Raw genomic sequence first — 4,104 nt, 5'->3', positions numbered from 1 at the left:
GACTGTGGTGGTGCTGGGAAGCTGCAAGCACAGGTGAGGATCCCTTTGCGCTAGGTGCTGTACACACATGCCAGTGACAGACAAATGAACTGATCAGAGAGAGTTAAAAGGGAGCAGGGACTTACTAAGCAGCAGTAAATACTTGCGTGCATGGTCGTAAGCAGGGATAAAGATGGTACCTTGCCCCTCTGTCTGCAGTGGCCTCCAGGTGCTGTTTGGGATCCTGGGGTCAGGTGCAATGGGGCTGAAAGCTGCCTCGGAAGTGGATGGCAGGAGACCCCTGTGCTAGGATGGGCTTGCGCTGTTTTTGGGGCACTCTCCTCTTCCCATCAGCGCTGCCTCTGGCAGTCCTTGTGCTGGGCCCAGGAACCATTGGTGACAGCACTAATAGCACCTAAAGGGCATGTGTAGATGACACGGGTGTCGATGTAGACCACCCGACAATTTTAATGTAGCTTTTTTTTGGTGCGGAGCATTTTTGTTTGCACAACATAAGTAGTGTTAGTATAAGGCGCTAAATGGACTTTAAAGCGGCGGGAAATCCCAGGTCATGCAAACACAAACGCAGTTGTGTCAATGTAAATGGGAAATTTTGTTTCGTCTACACACGCCCCAACAAGGTGCGGACAGCTTCTAGCTAGGGATCCCCTGCCGATATCTGGCATTTCCCTCCATGCCCCATCCCACACCCTGGTGCCCTCCCGGCACCGTCAGGTGCAGCGCTGATGAGAACTGCAAGAGTTGCTGTAAAAGTAAAGCAACATCTGAGTTGGGGACCCTTGGGTGGCCCTCTTGCCAGGTGCTGGGTGTGAATCCAGCCCAGGGGAGGGTCCCTACCTGCAAAACGGCAGTATTCATCACACTTCTGCTGTCATTGCTCGCCTGCTCAAGTGCTAGAGCGCTCGTGTGAAAAGCCCTTGGAGGTCTCTCCGAGCACCAGGGGCTGCTTGGATGGTGTCGAGCCTCTGTTGCTCGTTGCGGTGCTCTGTGCTGGCCCCAAAAGACGGATTTGACTTTGTGGAAAATGCTGAGGTTTTGTTGTGTTCGGAGGAGAGAGCAAGTGAGGCCAGCTACCGAGTGCTCGGCTAGGGCTCTTGGCACCCGTAGGGTCCAGGCCCTGATCCCAGCAGATGCATGCACTCGGTAGTACGGTGGGTGTTTGGCCCGATATCCCTGCCTGCACCTGAGTAACCTTGTTGGAAAAATCCCTGGCCAGCTCCTCTTGCAGTCTCGTTCTCATCTGTTTGCTCAGATAATCCCCGCTGCTTGGGCTTCTGTAAGGGCTCAATTAGCAGCGTGCGTATTTACACATCCTCTGTTGCACTGATGTGATATGATAGAATTGCAAACGCACGCCGTTTCTAATGCGTGCGGGACTGGCACGGCACACATCCAGGCTTGGCAGGGGGGCTCTTAGGGCCACTCGAGAGTTTACAGTGAACACGCAGATGGGACTGGCTGTGAAAGCACAGCCCTCAGTGCCGTGGCCACGTGAGTGCCACAGATGCGGAGAACTGCACCTTTCAGAGGCTCTTGTCTTGAAGGAGCCGCTCGGGCCCAGGTGGGTGCTGTGGATGGGCTCAGGGCTGATTAGTTCAACACCAGATGGACCCGTGTCAGATCCCTCGTGCTGCTGGACACGCCGTGTTGAGAGAGGAGCCAGGGAGCGCCAGAAGCGCCATTGTGAAAGGAGACGGGGCAGAAAGGCTGCGGAGTCAGACTCCGATTTGTATTCCATGTTGTTCACTTGCAAAATGAGACCCAGGGAGTGTGAGCTACCATTTTCTGACATTTTGTCCTGCAGAAAACTGAAAACTTGAATGCCTGCATACCTAGAAACTTGGCCAAGGTACTAGGGACTTGCAAATGTATAAAAAGCTGGACAAGAAGGAGCAAAAAACTTTTTATGGTGTTCCAGGATCTGCTACCACTTCATGAAAATGAGTCTCAACTTGACACCGTGGTCACAAGCAGCAGTGGCATCAGAAGCAGTAGGCCTGCAGTTGCATGAGTCGCAGCATGCATCCCTCTGGGGTGACACAGGACCAGGGCTGGAAGGGGTCTAGAAGAGAGACCATCTCAACTTCCAGAGGGAGGAAGGTGAGGGGCACTGAGTTAGCCATTTTCCTCAAGGAGGTCTTAAGTGCCAGGTGTAACATGTTGCTCGCGTTACTGTGCTGAGCAGCGAGACCCCAGGCAATACTGGCACTGCTGCACACTTGTGCTAGGATTTCAGTGGTGCACAAGCAGGACCACGCTGCGTGCAATAGATGACTCTTCCAGCCATCGCAGGGCCAGGCTGGGCACATTTCCCTGCCTCGGGCAAACTCATCAGTGTGCATGCAGCACTCTTCGAAGGCCGTCTCATTGCACGTAGGTGCGTCTTTCTGAAGTGACCCAGACACGGGGTAGATGCATCGTGTAATGAGGCCAACCTCTTTCACGCTCCTTGGCTCTGAGGTTGCAATGGGGCCTGGGACAGAGCAAGGAATTATTGATGGTATCCAGCAGGAAGTGTATAGATGCACGTCCTTCCATACATTTTGGGGACATCGGTTATTAGGTGATACAAATGGAAGAACGGGAGTGTTTCGTGGTGAGAATAGATGGCTGGGGGAGGGTCTGGGAAGTCTCTGCAAAAATGAAGAGGCTGTTCGCAGGAAGATGGACATCAACTGCTGCCTGCGTCTTGAGGGGATGGGACAGGACGTGACGGGTGGAAATGGCAGAGAGGTAAGTGTAGGGTGGCTGTTAGGAAGAAACCCCCGAGAGCGTGTCATCACCAGAACAGAAACCGGGAGAGGTGCTGGGATCTCCATCATGGTCACTTCCTAAGAGCAGGTTGGACGATGGTCGAGACTGTGGTCTGGAAAGGACCTCGAGCCATCCAGCCCAACCCCCTCCTCAAGGCAGGAGCCCTGTTTGTCTATAATTTGTCATTCAGAAGTTGCATGTGCTGGTCTCTGCAAAGGGACGCTTTCCAGAGCAGGGATGACAGCTATAGAAACAACGAGGACCTGTAAACTAGCAAAGGTCCAAAGCCGAAACACCAAAGAAGGGTGTTTGACTATCTGGGGACTTTGATTCCTAAACCTAAGCCCGCCTCTGACTTTATTTTTAAGCCTGTTTGCAGATGAAGCTGCAGCATAAAGAGCCTGTTTCTTAGGCCAAGAACAGCTGGTCTGCTTTTAAACTGAATATAACCTCATCTCCCACTCCTCCCACCTCTAGTTTATATTAGGAAAATCAACTCGTGCCCCCTTTACTTTCCTGTCCTCCCTTCACAGACCTCCAGCTGGTTGTGCCCAGGCTCCACCTGACCTCGACTTGCGGTCGTTATTCCAGGAATATAATTCATGCAAGTGTTGTACATCAGCACGACAGCATTTAAAATAAAATATGGACTGGAAGGGCTCGTGGCAGGCTAAACCATCCCTGTCTAACCTGTCATTAGGAACCACAGGTGCTGGAGAGTGAAGGCGGTCTGGGATGTGCAACTGGGGATCGCCCGGGGGGGAAGGACCATCCTGCGCCCAAGTGTGCCCTGCAGCCTGGCACACGGGGCCGCTGACCTTGCACACCGCTGCAAAGCGGAGCGAGCGGGGAGCCACGCCAGGCCGGAGGAGGCGCGGGGTCTTGCCCTGCGTCCGTCCGGCCTCGGGCAGGGTTTGAGCAGCCGCGGCTCTTCCTGCCGTGGGTTTCCTCCGTCGCGGTGGCAATAGCGGCAGGGTCCGAGCAGCGCTGGGGCGCTGGTTGTAGCCGCCTGGGTCCAAGGACGCAGGCAGACAAGCTTTGTGGGGTAAACGTGGTATCTTTTACCAGACCAACTAAGTAGCTGGAAAAACTGTTCTTCTCAAGCTTTTGGGCGCGGACGCCCTTCTTCAAGCATCTGCAGCCTGAAGAAGGGTGTTTGCACCCAAAAGCCTGCAAGGGAAAACACCCTTCTCCAAGCTGCAGACTCTCCCCCTGCCTGAGGAAGGGGGGTTGCGCCCCAAGGCTCGCGAAGGGCGACTTCTCAGGCCAAACCGCCCTGGCAGCTTCGGGGCGCAGCCCGCCGGCGAGGCGGAGGCGGTGCAGGCCTCGGGGGGCAGCCGGGAGCCGCGA

This window comes from Gavialis gangeticus, unplaced genomic scaffold (assembly GCF_001723915.1).
Source record: "Gavialis gangeticus isolate Ggan-Ray unplaced genomic scaffold, GavGan_comp1, whole genome shotgun sequence".
In the NCBI taxonomy this organism is placed as follows: Eukaryota; Metazoa; Chordata; order Crocodylia; family Gavialidae; genus Gavialis; species Gavialis gangeticus.
This window is presented reverse-complemented; position numbering follows the sequence as displayed.